The sequence below is a fragment of the Arvicanthis niloticus genome, chromosome 1 (assembly GCF_011762505.2).
Source record: "Arvicanthis niloticus isolate mArvNil1 chromosome 1, mArvNil1.pat.X, whole genome shotgun sequence".
Taxonomy (NCBI): domain Eukaryota; kingdom Metazoa; phylum Chordata; class Mammalia; order Rodentia; family Muridae; genus Arvicanthis; species Arvicanthis niloticus.
In genome coordinates, this window is record NC_047658.1 from 38,305,618 (window position 1) to 38,323,775 (window position 18,158).

The window sequence follows — 18,158 nt, forward strand, 5'->3', positions numbered from 1 at the left end:
GAATGTCAACTCAAAATCCACAGTTCTCATATTAAAGAGAATCAACTTTATTCTGGAGCCATTCCGAGTGACCATGGCCAGATTTAGGTTGCCCCAAATTCCATGTTTCAATGTGGAAGCAGTTTTGCAAAGTTTTATAGTTTAACAGCACAAAGAAAGTCAGAAATCAAGGCAAGATTAAAATACATTGGTGGATACACTCGAGTCAAGAGGCAGTTACAGCAGAATAGGGAAGCTTTTCTATAGGCCAAAATGCTGTCTGATGACATTCTTGGCTTCTGCATTGGTGGAAGCTAGTGGTCTGATAAGTTCATACATTCTACAATGTTTTCTCTCTTAGTCACAAGATGTTAGTGTGGATACAGCGTTGGATCAGGAATGGCTATTGCAGATTGCTAGAACTAGCCCAAGATAAGGGAATTAGCCTCTGGACCTGCAACATTCCAACCTCTCTACAGTACTGCAGTTCAGTCAGTCGGTTTCTGCACACACAGCTTCTCCAGGAATCATTGTTCACAGTTCCCATGTTGACCAAGCACCACATTTTGTGCATTTGAGGAGGGATATCATTTGTTAGATACTATAAGGTCCCTCGTGGCTGGGAAGGCTCATTCCTAAGACCTGATACAGGCAAAGCTGAGTAGTGAGCAGGATGGTAGTCTTCAGGAGAGAGGAATAGCCGGTAAAGCCCATTAAGAAAGAAACCCTGTATCATATCAAAACCGTTAGCGGTCATGACCCAGATCTAAACCATTTCCACATCCTCTGCCTGTGACCTAACATTTGCATGGGACATAGGTTTACCAATCCTAAAATTAACAGAGTTTGGCCTGATGGAGTGAGGGTAACAAGTTAAACAAACATAAATAACCACAATTTACACATTTTATTTTTTTTAACAGATTGACTGTTTGCCCCTGACTTTACAGTTATTTGTACTCTATAGTAAACTGCCTTGCTTATGGCCTTTAGAGTATCATCTCTTTTTTCATTAGTAAAATACAAATATTGTTTAATTGATTCTTTATTCCTGGCTATATTTTAGATATTAATTAAAATCAAGAAGTATCAGTATTTAATATATAAAACATCATATATGATGTTGTTAGAGATTAATGTTATTGGAATAATTTGGATAAGAAGTATTAACCCAAAGTTTTAGGTATCTCTAGCTAGAATAAATGGAGTTAAAGTTTAATTTAAAAGCTAGATTTTTTGTTTTATCCAACTATACTGAATAACGAGAACACACACACACACAATTTAGAAAGACAAATGAAAAACTTGAAACTTTTTTTTATTTCAAGATAGGGTTTCTCCATGTAGCCCTGAAATTTTCTCTGTAGACCAGGCTGGCCACTAGCTCACAGAGATTCTCCAGCCTCTACCTCCTAAGTGCAGCACTTACTTGATATTTTTGTTGTTGTTTATTTATTGTTCAAAAATTTGAAACTTTGAAGCATTAGTTTTGAGTAGTATAAGAGTTTATGATGAATAAGCATTCAGAACAAAAAAGGTACAATCAAATGAAATGACATGAAATATCCTTATTTGTCACTGAGTATAACCAAGATTAGTATTATGTTATGAGTTAAGAATATGTCAAGCAGAATATTAAATATTATTAAAATTTTTAAATTTAATTTTAAAAGCATTTAAAAAACATAGTTACTCTGTGCACTCAATTGTCAATGTCAGTGAAGATGAAGACCATCCAGCATTTTCAAGGTCCTCATAAATTTGCTCTCAGATAATATGAGAAAGTCCACTGCCTCCCAGGAATGTGTTACAAACACCTGGAAATGGTATAATCTTTAAATCAGAATGGGGTCTTTGATGTGATGTCTGTTTTCCCCTTTAGGTTGATGAAATCTTTTTTGTTTTGTTTTGTTTTTCATCATTTGAAGAAGACTCTACCTAATTTAGAACGTCAGTTATCAAAGCTAAAAGTCCTTTACAATACCATGCTTTGTTTATCTAATAGATCAGATCTTATTAACAAATTTAAATATTTCTTCATTAAAACACATTTACAACTTCTATGTAATTTAGTAGGAACATTCTAAGTAAGTATCACACTTTAAAGAGAATTTTTTACGGTTAGAGCAATGACTGATTATTCAAAAAGCAAAATCCATGTCCAATGAGAAAATGTAAAAAAAAAAAAAAAACTAATATTTAATCATAAGTTTTAAATGTCCATTTAGTAAATGAATGCTAAGAACAACTTAATAATTAGGAGATACTGTTATAGAAAATCAATCATTAATTTTATCTCAGGATATTGATTTTGTTGATGTTGGTTTTTTGAAATGCAATTTCTCTGTGTAACTCTGGCTGTCCTGGAACTTGCTCTGTAGATCAGGCTGGCCTCAAATTCAGAGATCTACCTGCTTCTGCCTTCTGAGTGCTGGGACTAAAGGCATGAGCCACCATGCCCTGCAGGATACTGAATTAACCTTGAAAATACTTTAACTTTAACATCATAATTATTATAATATTTAGAAAATGATTTTAATGAGGTAATCTTAATTGAAAGCTCATGAGGCTGTATCTAAAGAACAGAAAACATGTAGTTACATACCTAGCAGTTAGAAACACACGTAAAATGCATTAATAGTGTTGGTTTGCTTAACCCAATTTAAATTAATTCCTTGTTAAAGATTTAAGTTATAAAAAAGGATTTACGTTATTATAACATGTACTTTGAAATATTTTCTGTTAGCAAAATCATTTACTTTTTATTAGTGTTTAAAAGACATCTAAAGTAGAAGAAGGTATCCGGATCATTTTTTTACTAAAAATCAGAGATGAATAACTTTTTAAAATGTATCATCCTGGCATAACACATTAAGGTGCTCTGTAAACTCTAAGATGCCTGTGTAAGACTCAAAGTAGGTTTTTAAAATGACATTAAAAAATACTTAGGGTTTAATCTTAGTATAGGCCAGGCTAAAATAAGGATCTGGAAAAAAAAAGTCTGTTTATTTGTTTGTTTTTAAAGAGACCACAGCAGTCAAAAATATCCTCAGAAACCCTTAAAACGTTTGTATTTACACATTTGCTGATTTCCATACACATCTGAAAACAGAGACATGAGTTATCCTCTTAGTGTTTGGAATAGAGTCTAGTATCTCAAGGAAGGGCAATTGTCTAATAAAAAAAATACTTCCCACAGTAGGTACATCGCCGCTCACAGTTAATTTACAGAGGACCACACTGTAGAACCAGACCAGACAGGAATGAGGGAGCTAACATCATGACCAGAATTGCATGATTATGTACTCTTGTTCCTGAAAGCAAAATTAAAATTTTAAATTTAAAAGCTCACATTAATTTTCCCAAAGAAAGACTCAGAGTCTTTAGCCACCCCTGTTGGTTTCCCTGTATGGTCACAGTGACTAGATGTACATTTTGTCTTTTATCATTATTTTATTCCTTAAAATTTTAGTTTTACAGCCAGGTGGATGTGGCACATGCCTTAATCCCCAGCACTTGGGAGACAAAAGCAGGCAAATCTTTATGAGACTGAGGCTAGCTTGGTCTACAGAGTGAGTTCCAGGACAGCCAAGGCTTAAAAAAACAAAAACAAAAACAAAAACAAAAAACTGTCATATGTAAGATATCTTTTACATACAGTATCTCTTCTTTACAGTATAAGGAAGACTTGGAAGACTTAGTAACACAAAGAGTCAAACGTATTATCTTTCTCCCAACAGCTGAGGCATTTTAAAATTTTATTATTATTATTATTATTATTATTATTATTATTATTATTATTATCATTATTATTTCTTGGGATCTTTCTAGGAGGTAAGTTGTAGATCACAACTTGTGTCAAATCAGGTCTAGCCACCCATCTTCAATGAGCCAACTAAAAGAGACCAAATTATAGTGACAAGCAGGAAAGAGAGACTTGTTTAGTGACTGCATTGGGAAGAGAGACAGAGAGATGCAGCAAACCCCTCAAGTCCATCTTTCAGGGTCCTGAAGTGAGAGGAAAGTTAGGTAGAGGACCAAGGATGTGTGCATCTAAGCAGTCCTAGTCAACATAAAGTCATGGTCCCCATGGCTCATCGTTATATGAGTTTTAAAGTACACTGGGGGTTAGGGAGTAGGTACATCAGAGAGGTCTGTACACTTAGATGGGAGAAGCTTTTCTATAGACCAAAGATGCTATCTGATGACATCCTTGGTTTCTGCATTGGTGGAAGCTAGTGGTCTGATAAGTTCATACATTCCACAATGTTTTCTCTCTTAGTCACAAGATGTTAGTGCAGATACAGAGGTGGGCCAGGAATGGCTATTGCAGATTGCTAGAACTAGCCCAAGATAAGGGAATTAGCCTCTGGACCTGCAACATTCCAACCTCTCTACCACACTACAGTTCTAATCAGTCAGTCAGTCTCCACACACATAGCTTCTCCAGGAATCATTTTTCACAGGGGAAAGGGAGGCTGGAGAAAGGAGAAAAACCGCTTTCAGGTGGAAAGAGACAGAAACTGTGGACACAGTCCATCTATGTACAAAACATATGAGAAATCTACCACAACCCTACTTGAACTAAGAAATAAGCATAGCAGTGTTGTGGGATTTAAGATTCACTTGCAAAGAAAGCCAAACACATTTCTACATATTGGACATAAATAAATAGAAATCGAACTTTTAGAAATCGATCCACTTATAAAAGCATCTAAAAGAGGACACACTGAAGTGTGGACTGGAAGGATTCCTTTCCACAGAGTAGCAGCTGGTCTTTGCACACATTTTTCAAAAGACTCATAGTGGCCAATAAGTATATAAAGCGGGTTCGACAGTAGGAATTGGCAGGAAAATGCAAATGAAAACCCCAGCAAGATATCCATCTTATCCTAGGTTAAATGGGCTATTATCAATAAGACAAAAAATGCAAATAATAGCAAGGGTGGGAAGAGGAACTCTCATATACTGTCACTGGGGATGGAAGTTAATACAGCCACTGCGATAAAACGATGAACGTCCATCGGGAAATGAGAACTTGTGATGTGTGCACCCAAATGAAAGCAGTACATCAAAGACACTGTACACTCAGAAGTATCCTGCATTTTCTCTCATATATGCCTCACAAACATTGATTATCACCAAAGAAACGAGAATAAAGTTCCTTAACCACTAGGAAGGAGGCTGGCTCAGATGCGTAACATTCCTGCCGAGTACCCGTTAGAACCCAAGTTCAGACTGCAGCACCCGTATAACAATCACGCAGGCTCACACGTGCCTATAACCCGGCAGGAGCAGAGACAGGAGGCATGTTGGGACTTTCTGGTTGCTAGATTGACTAAAAGATAACAAGCGCCAGGTTCAGGAAGAGACCCTGCCTCAGAGGAATAGGATGGAGCGATAGAGGACCACTGACACCTTTCTCTGCGCACCCAAGAGCACGCGCCCGCAGGAGACACAGAATCAGAAAGAAGGCTTTGCTAATGTAATGAAGTAGATATTTGTTAAAAAGAAGAAAAAAGTTGGGCAGTGGTGACGCATGCCTTTAATCCCAGCACTGGGGAGGCAGAGGCTGGCAGATCTCTGTGAAATTCGAGGCCAGCCTGGTCTAAAAAGTGAGTTCCAGGACAGCCAAGGCTACACAGAGAAACCCTGTCTCAAAAAAACAAAAACAAAAAAAAGAAAAGAAGAGGAGGAGAAGGAAAAGGAGGAGGGGAATGAGGGGGAGAAGAATAAATAAAAAGGAAAGAAAGATAAAGGAAATGGAGGGAGGTTGAGCAATGAATATAAAAATAATTAGGAGAAGGGTGTGTCTTAGTGTTCTACAGCACAGTAGCGTGAATATAGTTTATAATAATTTTAGTTTCTATTATATGTTATTTTAAAGTATTTTATATATTCTTTCACAATTCCCAATGTGTATGCATTCTTATCCTCCATACCCCCATAGCTCTCTCTCTTAGCTCCTCCCCTCCCTCTGGGGGCCCCTTGACCTCTTCTTCCCTCCTACCTTTGTGTGTTTTTAAACATTTGACAGAGACCCCGAGGAGGACTTCATAGGCTCCCAAGAAAATGAAGCAGCCAAACCTTAAAGAGACATAAGTGCTGTGACACAGTCCGAGCCCCAAACACTTATAGGTGGCATCTGATGATTTAAAGAGAAGACTATATGGGCTGGAGGCAGCTCAGTGGCTGAGAGTACCTGCTGCTGTTGCAGAGGCCCAGGACTGGATTCCCAGCACCAACCTGGTGGCTTGCAACCAGCTGTTACTCAAGTTCCAGGGGTTCTGATGCCTGCAGGCACTGGGCACACATGTGGTACACACATATACATGCACATATACACTTATACATGTAAAAAGAAACTTTAAAAATAGGAGAAACAGCAGAAAATACCTTCCCACTGAAAACTGCAAAACAAAGCAGAGATTAAAGAACCTCTTTAACCTGGGGAGCGACGCCACATTCATCATGATCAGAGGTGCAGAATCATCCCAATGACAAATTCCTCTAAATTGGTATGTAAAGAACAGCGTAACAGCCCAAACCCCATGGGTTGTTTTGCAGAAATTGGTAATAAAATATCTAAAAGTTATAAGGAAAGGCAAAGAAGTTACAAAAAACAAAACAAATTTAAAAGAAGTGAACGTACATGAAGTGCTTTCTCTGCCTAGCGTTTAAGACTTTTTAAGCAGCCACAGCAATTAAGCAGAGCGATGGATAAGCAGGTTAACAGTAGATGGTGGAGACACAGACCACACGGAGATGGGTAGATCACCTGGACAAAGAGCGCATGGGAATTTCTTTAGCACTCAGCTCTAGCTGAGCCTTGAATCATCACCCACAGGAATCCTGAGATAATAGTTGCGGTTTTAATACAGGGGTTAACTGGTTACAGAGGAACAGACAGTTATTACCGATGGCTTCTGAAACATTAACGGCACATCTACCATATGATACGGCTATTCTGTTCTTAGCATTTGTTCATATCCACACAAAGTCTTGCTCACCTATGCCCGTGGCAGCTTTATTTGTTACACCCCCTATGCTGAAAACAGCTCAGACACCAATCAGCAGGTGAACGGATGGATATACATAATGTGGTATACACTTTCTATAACCGAATATGATGTAGAAATTCAAAGAAATGAAACACTGGAGTGAATCTCAGAACACCCTCACTGGGTCAAAGAAGACCAGCCATAAACAGTACATATGGTTTCATTTATATAAAGTTTTAGAAGATGTAAATCAATGCATAGTAACAGTATTATATAATAGGTAAGTATATGCACATGTTAGACTTATTTTTTAGTTTTATTACATTATTAATTTATTACATTATTATTAAAATCTTATTATTTTTGCATTTATTAAAGTCCCCAGGACATTGAGAGGTGGTGTTTGAGTCCTCCTGTATCCCAACTAGCAGTATATTCTTCATAGCCAAAATAATCCTGAACAATTGCACACTGCTGGAAGTATCGCATACCCAATTTCAAGCTATACTACAGAGCCATAGGAGTAAAACCAGTGTGGCACTGGCACAAAAACAGATATTTTGATCAATGAACTTGAATCAAAGACCCAGATAAAGTCTACATCATACCTTTAGCCACCCAATTTTTGACAAAGATGTCCAAAACACACATTGTAGAAAAGACAGAACCTTTAACAAGTGGTGCTGGGAAAACTGGTATCTACATATGAGAAACATGAAGCTTGGTCCTTCTCTCTTACCCTGTACACAAATCAATTCCAAATGGACCAAAGCTCTCAATGGTAGGGGCTGTAAATATGGCTCAGTCAATAAGAGCACTTTTTATTTTTTTTTAAACAAGACAGGATTTCTCTGCTGTAGCCCTTGGCTGTCTTGGAACTCACTCTGTAGACCAGAATAGCCCCAAACTCACAGAGACCTGTCTGCTTCTACCTCCTGAGTGCTGGGATTAAAAGTGTTCATCACCACTACCCAACTATTAAGGGCACTTACTATTAGTGTTGGTTTGAGAATGTCCCCTATAGGCTTGAATATTTGATCACTTGGTCCCCAGTTGGTGGCACTGTTTTGGAAGGTTTTGGTCATGCAGGCTTCTGGAGGAAGCGTGTTGCTGCAGGTGGGATTTCAGAGCTTAAAGCATTGCCCTACTTCCTGTTTGTTCTCTCTGCTTCATGCTTAGAATTGAGGATGCAGTCAGCTTTCTGCTCCTGCTGGCAGGCCTGCCGCTTGCTATCATACCTCCCCATCATAGTGGGCTCCTATCGCTCTAGAACCATAACCTCAAACTCTTTCTTTTATAAGTTGCTCTGGTCATTTTATCACAGCAACAGAAAAGTAATTAATACATTACTCTTGCAGAGGATCTGACCTGACTTTCTTCAGGCGTCTGTGGGCTACTGCAAACATGTGGTGCTGTGGTGTACATAAACTCATGCAGACACATCTGCATATGCATGAATTAAATCTCTCCTCCCCTCTTCCTCCTTTTCTTCCTCCTCTTCCTCTTCCTCCTCCTCTTCCTCCTCTTCCTCCTCTTCCGCTTCCCCTTCATCCTCTTCCTCCTCTTCTTCTTCCTCCTCCTCTTCCTCCTCTTCCTTCTCTTCTTCTGACCTCAATATTAGACCTGAAACCCTGAAATTTTAAGAATAAAGAGTAGGAAGTACACTTCAACTACAGGCTCAGGTAGAGAACTTTTTTTTTTTTTTATTGGATATTGTATTTATTTACAATACAGATGTCATCTCCTTTCCCCATTTCCCCTCCCTAGAACCCCCTATCCCATCCCCCTCCTCCTTTATGCTTTTGTACCATTTTGATTACATGCATGTATTAAGGTCAGTTCTAGGTTGAGGGTCTAGCAATACAATAGATGCAAATAGTCAAGGAACAAGCAAGACAATAAACACAAATAGTCAAAGAAAAAGCAAGGCATTAAACGGTGATCACTGTTTCTAAGGGCTTATCAGGATGACCAAAGTATCTGAGCCTACTTCCCTGTCCTAGTCCTAGGTCATTTTCACATCTGAAGCCTACTTCCTTGTTCTAGCCTAAAATTTAGATTCCTGTCTGAAATTACTTCTTTGTTCTAGCCTAATATTTAGGTTCCTGCCTGAGATTACTTCTGGTTGCCCAGGAAATATGATCAATATTTTACAATAAGTAGGAGGGCATGAAAATAGAAAGGCTTCTGTATTGCAAAGGAAATTTTTGATTGACTAAAGGGGCAACCTACAAAACAAGAAAAAAATATCTTCAGCAGCTATGCCTCTAAATAGGGTTATTAATACACTCACCATCCTTACCCAGCAAGAAAAAGAAAGTTAAGAGTATCTTGAGATGTTATCTTTCTCTAGTCAGAATGATTAAAATTAAGAATTATAAATGATGGAGTGGAGCAGTTAAGAGCATTTATTGCTTCTTCAGAAGACCCGGTTCAGTTCCCAGTACCTTGTGGTAGCTTTTGACCATCCATAGCTCCAGTTCTAGGGGATCTCACACCTGTTCTGATCTCCAATAGCAGCAGATACGCATGTGATACACATACATATACTCAGGCAGAATACATATATACATGAGATAAAATAATTAAACCTAAAAATAACCTTTAAAAATAGAAAAGACAACAAATGTTGGCAGGGACGTGGGGCAGAGGGAATCCTCGTGCACAGTTGGTAGGAGTGCAAATTGGTGCAGCCACTGTGGAAATCAGTATGTCAGTTCCTCATAAAGCTACTAATAGATCTGCTGGCTGACCCAGCTGTAGCACTCCTGGGCATAGACACAAAGGGCTCTGTCCTACTACAGAGACGCATACTCATCCATGTTCATGGCTGCTCTACTTACAATAACTAGGACATGAAACAGCCTAGATTTCCATTCATTAATAGATAATAACAATGTGATACACTGTATACAGTGGAGACTTATTCAGTTTTAAAGAAAAATGAAACTTGAAGGTAAAAGGAGGGAGCTAGAAAACATTATGCTGAATGAGGTAATCCAGGCTCAGAAGAAAAAAAAAAAAAAAAAAAAAACATGTTCTCATTCTCAAGTAGCATTGGGAAACTAGAAAGTTTAGGAGAGGGAAGGGGGGTCTTAAAGAGATATGCTAGCTTTTGTTAACCTGACACAAACTGCAGTCACCCGAGAAGAGGAAATCTTAACAGGAAAGTTACCCCAGCAGACTGGCCTATAGGCAATTCAGTGGGTTGTTTCTTGATTAATTATTGGGAAGGCACAGCCCATTATGGGCAGTACCAACCCTGGGCAGGTCATTCTGGGTGCTATAATGAAGGAAGTTGAACAAGCCAGTAAGTAGCTCTCCTCCAAGGCTTCTGCTTCAGTTCTTACCTCCGGGTTCCTGCCTCAAATTCATGCCCTGACTTCCCTCCAGGATGAACTGTGATTGGGATGTGTAAGCCTCCAAGTTGCTTTTGGTCATGGTGTTTTCTTACAGTGGTAGAAAGCTAGCTAAAAGAAGAGGACACGGTAACCAAGTGTAGATGGTGTGAACTGAACAATGGAAATAAAGAGGAAGGAGGCTTAAGTGGAAAGAGGTCTGGGAGGGTAGGGAGAGGAAGGGACAACTAACACTAATGATGTTTGAAAAGGGAATGTGGAAACTCACGGTTTTGTAAGCTCCATACACACACACACACACACACACACACACACACACACACACACACACACAGTTTAGTAGGAGTTAACCTATACAGGGAATTATGCTCATTCCAGAAGCCAAAGGTTTCCAAATGAAAAGGCCAGACAAGAGTGTGGAATATTTCCTCAAGACATTAGTATCCGGATATCCTGTGTAGGGGGAGGGAGTTCATGATCCCTATCCTCTAAGGGAGGAGCTAAGGACTGTTGAGGTTTGGTCTTTTACTGTCTATAGCAATGCTAATCGCGGGGCCCCTAAGACCTGGAGTCTGCACATAACCTCTGGGACCCTTTCCCTAAGTGAATTCTGATTGGTAAGTAAAGATACCAACAGCCAATAGCTGGGTAGAAGAGACATAAGTGAGATTAGGTTTCCCCAGCTCTGTGTGTGTGAGAGAGAGAGAGAGAGAGAGAGAGAGAGAGAGAGAGAGAGAGAGAGAGAGAGAACATGAGAATCAGGAGGGAGGAGGGAGGAGGGAGGAGGGAGGAGGGAGGAGGGAGGAGGGAGGAGGGAGGAAGGAGGAAGGAGGAAGGAGGAGGGAGGAGGGAGGAGGGAAGATGAAGAAGAGTTAGGGTCCAAGAGAACATGGCCCAGAGGGCTGCCTGGTTGGAGTTGAGAGCAGCCCAGATGGAACATAGTGAGTAGTGAGGCTTTGTAGAGGCTTTGTCTTACTATTTACTGTGATGGCTTGGGGTTATCAATGGGAAGGTAGATTCAGACAGCATGGAGGGTAGGCAATTGCCCAGCTATTGTGCTGCCTAAGGCATATTTAAAAATATAAAAGGCTGTGTGTTTCTTTCATCCTGGAACATAAATGGTCTAAGTCAGGGGAAGAAGCTCTGGGCTGGAGTTTTTAAATTTTTTTTTTTTTTTTTAAGCTACAACAGACAGGTGATAGCCTTTGGGAAAAAGAGAATCATTTTTTGTGTAGCTTCTGGGAGGTTGCTCATGCTCGAGTAGGTGGTCCCACACCAAGCAAAATATATGGACAACACAAATTATGGTTGGTGGGTTATTTTGAAAACAAAAATAAAAATAAAGAAGGTACATGAAATTTGTGGTAAAGGGTCGGGGTGGATCTTGGACAAGTTGAGCATAAATATGATGAAAGCATGGTCTATAAAATTCTCAAAGAATAAAATAATCTAAAACTTAAATTATTAGTTGAGCTAAATAATTATAAACTTTAAAAGTAAATAATTATATATTTGATTTACTTCGGTAGGCAGAAAGAGAATATTGTTATCGGATGGGGCATTTTGAAGACAAATGTAGTTTTAGAATGTAAAAAGACCAAGGCAGAAAACTGGTAGGCATTCAGAAAGTTGAGGAAATCTCCCAATAATTAGGACAATAATAACAACAACAGAAAGCTGAACCCATCAAGTAGCAAAACTGGGCTCAAAGGAGAGATTGCAGCCGGAGGGGTGTCTGCTTAAATACCGGGGAAGGCTTGGGAAGGGGCTTCCAGGGCAGTGATTGGAGAACATTTTGTGGATGCCACTGTTCGCTGGCCCAAGACATTCACTGAGTGTCCAGCACAGTGAATGAAAGCCACCAAGCACACTCAAGGGTGTCACAAGTCAAGATGGGACTGCAGACATTGCTCAACGGCAACACTGAAAACTAAGGAGAAGCCAGGCCTTTGCCAGTTGTTGGATTTCCAGCTCAGAATCCAAGTCCTCCACTGCTCAGGTAGAACAAGGAGCCTACCTACTCTTAGACATGGATGAGGCCTTCCCTTGGGGAAGGACGACAGGAAGCTATCCTTACTGGGAGCACAAATTGTCTAAGAGAAATGGTAAGTGTGGTCATACCTGGACCTAGCTACAGCCTCAGCCACTATTTACACAGTCGTGACAATATTGATGTCAAATATAGAGTCATCTCAAAAGTTGATGCTATTCTATTTGAAGAATAAGAGGGGAAAGAAATGTCTTTGAGACCCTAGGAGTGGGGTAAGGAAACGTTATTTGTGCGTTTACTGAATTAAACATGCCATCCCCACTATCTTCTCTTCCTAAACCCCCATGCTTAAGTCTATATTAAACTATTTCTGTCTTAAAATTATTGTATTTATATCTTTTTTTGTTGTTTGTTTGTTTGGGGCGGGAGAGCATGGCACACCATAGAAGTCAAAGGGCAAGTTCTCGGAGTCAGCTTTTTTCTACCATGTGGGTACTAGGTATCAGACACTGATGTCACCAGGCTTGTCGGCAAGCACCTTTACCCACCAAGCCACTGAGTCAGCCCCCCCCCCAAAAAAAAAAAACATTTCTGAGTAATCTACAACTTGCTTCATACTGAGGAGTCCTGAAGTTATTTTCTGTGTTGTGGTCAAGAAAGCCCACTTTTGAGTAGAGGTCTCTGAAAGCAAGTCTGGGAGCCTTTACAGTTGGCAGTGTAGAGTTGGGGCTCCTGATGCTGAGAGCATCTTTTGGGGGGCAGGTCTTGCCCTTCAGGATTCTAGAAATGTTTTCTCAAGAGCTCCTTGAAGATGAGGTCTGTTCTACCTGCAAACTTTTAATAGTTTGTAAAATTGTAATAGTGCTCTTCAAAAACCAGACATTTTAACTTCTCAAACAGAAGGTCCCCATGTGCAAAGTCTGTCAGCTCCTGTCACCTTATGTGACTTCATACTTTCAGTTGCTCTTCGGTTGTATTGCTCTTAGACGGTGTTGACGTCACAACATTTTAATGTATTCCATTGCCAAAGACTTTTTTAAAATTTTTAATTAATTAATTTATTTTGTTTTGCCACATTGTCAATATATAAACTTGGGTGTTACTGATTTTTGGTTTCACCTTCAGGACTTTTTGTCAGGTTTTATTTATGGCATGAGGTTGAGGTGAGGCTCATCCATAAACTCAGAAGTTAAGAAGATGCAGTTAGCTGCCTTGCAACCTGAACAGCCCTTGCATTCTGAAAGCAGCACAAGAGGAGACTGTGCAGTTTTTTTTTTCTTTAATGATGTATTTATTGACTTCATGTGTACTGATTGGCACTCTGCCTGCATGTATGTCTGTGACAGTGTTGGATACCCTGAAACTGGGGTTACAGATAGTTGTGAGCTGCTGTGTGAGTGCTGGGAATTGAACCTGTGACTTCTAGAAGTTCAGACAGTACTCTTAACTGCTGAGCCATTTCTCCAGCTCCATCGTGTCTATGAGATTTTTTCTTTAAGTAAATGTTGATAAATGTACCTGACAATTGGGGTGCTGAATCCTTGTCCCCTAAAGTCTATATACCTGAATGAAATCTTTGTCAGATTCTGCCTAAAGGTTAGTGACTTAGCAGTAGAAAGGTTACCAGGCACCCCGTGAGAAAATGGCTGCTGGTTTTGGTGCTAATGTTGGGATTGGGCATATCAGTCTGCTATTTGCTTATTGTTTGATGCCATATATGTTTATATGGTTGTTCCCAGTCCTGTCAAATGATGACCCTCTGATCTCCAGGTTAGAACCCTCTGATTTTCTTCTTAGATCAGACAATCCAAGCCTGTCAGTGCTGGATAGGCAGGGTCTTCATCCCTGTTCAGAAGCAAAGATGCCTCAGTCGTTAGATCTTTGGCCATTATCAACCTAAAGACTAAAGGATCAAAGTCTCAGAGGGGAAGCTGAGGCAGGATACCAAGACAGAGAAAATTAAGGGGCTGTAGGAAAGGAAAGGAGCCCCTACCCTTGAAGTCTTTTGTCAGCTGAGAATCAAGAATTTCAGCACAACTAACAAAATATACCCCGAAGTTTGCTGGTGTAGAAACTGTGTTCATTTTTATGGAGATATTTCAAAGAAGAATGTTAAAACAGCAATGAGCCATGCTTAAGGCCAAAGTGCAGATGCTCCTTGAGGTTAACGTCACTCCCTTGCTGCTGTAAACCCTAGATGTTATTGAAAAGAAATTCATACAATATATTCTAATCATACTTCCCCCTGCTCCTCCCCACCCACCCAACTCACAAATGAGATCGTAAACTCTGTTACAGTCAAAGTATACATCTTAGCTCTCTTGTACCGTGGTATAATGAGGATTCCTTCCACCCTTATGGTCACTGGGTTTATTTTATCCACCTATCCAGTCCCCCTCAGAAAACACCCTAGGTTTTACAAAGGAGGGCAAAATTCCTTAAAACCCTTTGAACCACATAACTTTAAAAAACCACCCAAATCATGCTTGGCTGTTCTGAAGACACTTTTATGTGTCTGTCTCTCCAGAAGCCCTCACCCATGCTGTGGTGGTTTGAAAGAAAATGGCCCCCATGGACTTAGGGAGGGGCACTATTAGGGGGCGTGGTCTTGTTGAAACAGCTGTGGCTTTGTTGGAGAAGGCACATCACTGGGGAGTGAGCTTTGAGGTCTCAGATGCTCAAGTCAGGTCTAGTGTGGCATTCAGTTCCTGCTGCTTGTGGATCACAATGTAGAACTCTCTGTTCCTTCTCCAGCACCATGATTCCCACCATGACTATAACAGACTAAACTCTGAAACTGTAACCCAGCCCCAATTGTATGTTTTCCTTTATAAGAGTCACTGTGGTCATGGTGTCTTTTCACAGCAATAAAACCCTAAGACACCACATGTCTTAGGTGTACATGTTCTCCTAAAGCACCTGCCTCCTCTAGCCTGTAAAGCCTAAGCTTCCATCTTAGTATTTTAGTATTAAAATTGCTTCTTAATAAAATTCAACTTTGCTTTAAAAAAAAAAAAAAAAAAAAACAGTGAGAGAGTAATGGCCGAGGAGGAGAGAGTTTCCTTGAATTAAAGCAAGCAGACTTGGGGAACTTGGTTCTTAGTTCTCTCTGTTAAAAGATCCTTCGGTTTGCAGCGGTTAGAAAGTGAGAGAGTCATACAGACTCAAGATATTTTAGCACATCAGACACAAAGAGAAATTCCTAACAGCTAGAAATAAAAGAAAAAGCCTTCAAAGGAGCAAAAATAATACTGGCTTCAGATATTTTATCACATTAGTCAAAAGAGAAAGTTCTGGAAACATCACTGAAATTCCCAAATCCTGAACTCAGAGCTTCTTAAAGATGAACAGAATGATTTTTTTTGACTTAAAAGAACACACTTTCTATGGAATATAAGACTTCAAGAAGCAGGATGTTTAAGAGGTTTGAGAACTATGAGGACCCTGGCAATTAGGGAGAGCCTGAACATGTTACTTTATTGGCAAGGAACAAATGAGGCAATTAAGATTTTAAAGAAAAATACAAAGTTATATAAGAGACTCTGGTCTATATCTAAATAAAAACTAGACAAAAATGTGCCATGAGTTGAATGACCGCCATGTTGCTTAAGTTAGTGACAGTGGATATTCAGGAAAAGAAAAAAGTCCTAGGATAGTGACCCAAGTGTGTGTGTGTGTGTGTGTGTGTGTGTGTATGTATGTATGTGTGTGTTCCTACATGTTGAGTACATGCATTTGGAGGCCAGGGGTCAGCCTTTGGTATTGTTTCTCAAGAGATATCCACATTGATTTTGGGACAGGGTCTCTCACTGGGACCTAGAGCTTACCAGTTAGTTTAGCTGACCAGCAAGTCCTGGGGATCTTTCTGCTTCTACATAATTTTTTTCCTGGGTGCAGGATCCAACTTAAGTACTTGGGATTGAAGTAGGAATGGTGCTGACTGAGCTATCCCACCGGCTATCCCCATAATTGAATTTTAAGGAATAATGTCCACAAAGTTATAATGATGATCAGTTTATTTGTTTTTCAGGATTTTAGAAACACAATGACACTTGTGTTTACAAAAAGCATACAGGATTATCAACTCCGATGATGAAGTTAGGAATATCTGAGCGATACATTAGCCAAAATAATAGAACAAGAAATGACATTTGGGTATAAGATCGAGTTAAAAGAAAAACTTAACAATAATAAAATCATAAAGATTTTTGGAGAAGGTGCAGTGTAAGTCTGCTAATCCCCATGTTTCGTGGCAGGAATTCTACAGACTGCATTCCAACAGAGTATGGAAACACAGACAGAATTAAGATGCCACGTCCCAGAGAAACCAAATACAGAATTGGTTAATGGTAGTGGCTTCTGGGAATAAAGGTGGAGAAGGGGGCAGACTGGGTGGTTTCACTTTGGATAATAAGTTCTTTTGTCTGGTGTATATTCTAAGGAGCCATTTCAAATGTTTCAAGTTAATAAAACAAAATTTAGAATTGCAAGTTCTGAAAATTCAATATTAACACATATTGATCCTAGGCAGCAGTTTCAGGGCATAAAAGACTTCAACACTTGAAATCCATTTGTCATGAGGTTCTAGAATGGTTCTCTGACAGCTGAGAGCAGCATCTTCCTCATTAGCACCACACCCAAACACAGGATAAACTTCCGATGGATCTGACCCATGTGTGTGGAGGGTTATAGGGAAAGTGAAGGGTCTGAGGTTTTCATTAAAATCTTTAAGTTGTTTTTGAAACATTGATTCAGAGGACCCAGAAAAGGGTGAGTATAAAATAATTTTCTTTTTAAAAAGATTTATTGTGTGTGTGTGTGTGTGTGTGTGTGTGTGTGTGCCTGTGTGAGTTTATATGTAACACAAACATGTAGATGATGTTTCTTTTCTCAGATACTGTATATTGCTGTGGACACTAGAAACCAACAAAGGGCTGTTGTGTTCATATATGATCAATTCCTGATGCTGGAAATTCACCAGAATCTAGTCTCCTAGGGAGGAGCAGGAGACAGAATGGGCATCCAATCACACACTGCTCCACCCTGAGATCCTGTGGTCTCTCCACAGGAGACAGCTGTCTTCATGATCATCAAAAGGGGTGGGGAAATAGGTAATAAGGAAATGAAGAAAAGACTGGTTTGAAAAGTCAAAGAAGAAGACAAAGATATTTTTAAAAAATGATGACATAGACAAACTGAGAATAGCTGTGAAGGGTTGATGTCATCTTGGATAAGTGTCCGTTCTAAAGGAATCTGGGGTGGTCAGTGAGGGCCAGAAACTAATTGGGCTTTCTCTGGTCCAGGGCAATGGACCCAGATTGCCTCTTCCCCTCTTCCCTATCACAGAGCCCAACGAGATGGGATCAGGAGATGGGCAGTCAAAGGGGCTCTACCAGCTCAACCTTTCCTGAAATGCAAGCTGACAGAACTTCTCTAATTTGTCAGGTTCCAGAGCCACCACCCATCCCAAGCATAAGGATTCTTGCAGATACCTCATTTAGTTTTGAGGGCTCTTTCTTCTCTCTTTGTTGTTATTGAATCTTACTTTGTTTTGATATGTCTGAATGCCTAATGGGTGACATTTGCGCTCAGCAAGACACTTAAAGTAATTTGAGTTGATTCCATTCCCAACAGAAAATATTTCATAGTTTTGCATTTTTAAAAGATGGTTTATTGCCAGGCAGTGGTGGCACACGCCTTTAATCCCAGCACTTGGGAGGCAGAGGCAGGTGGATTTCTGAGTTTGAGGCCAGCCTGGTCTACAGAGTGAGTTTCAGGACAGCCAGGGCTACACAGAGAAACCCTGTCTCGAAAACCAAAAAACAAACA